Raw genomic sequence first — 217 nt, 5'->3', positions numbered from 1 at the left:
GGGCTGTAGATTTTAGGAAATGTAATATTTTTTTTTATCTAAAGAGACATATATATATATATATATATATATATATATATATATATATATATATATATATATATATATATATATATATATATATATATATATATATATATATATATATATATATATATATATATATATATATATATATATATATATATATATATATATATATATATATATATATATA

This window comes from Scylla paramamosain, chromosome 6 (assembly GCF_035594125.1).
Source record: "Scylla paramamosain isolate STU-SP2022 chromosome 6, ASM3559412v1, whole genome shotgun sequence".
NCBI lineage: Eukaryota > Metazoa > Arthropoda > Malacostraca > Decapoda > Portunidae > Scylla > Scylla paramamosain.
The sequence above is the reverse complement of the archived record's forward strand: the minus strand, read 5'-3'. Positions refer to the sequence as shown.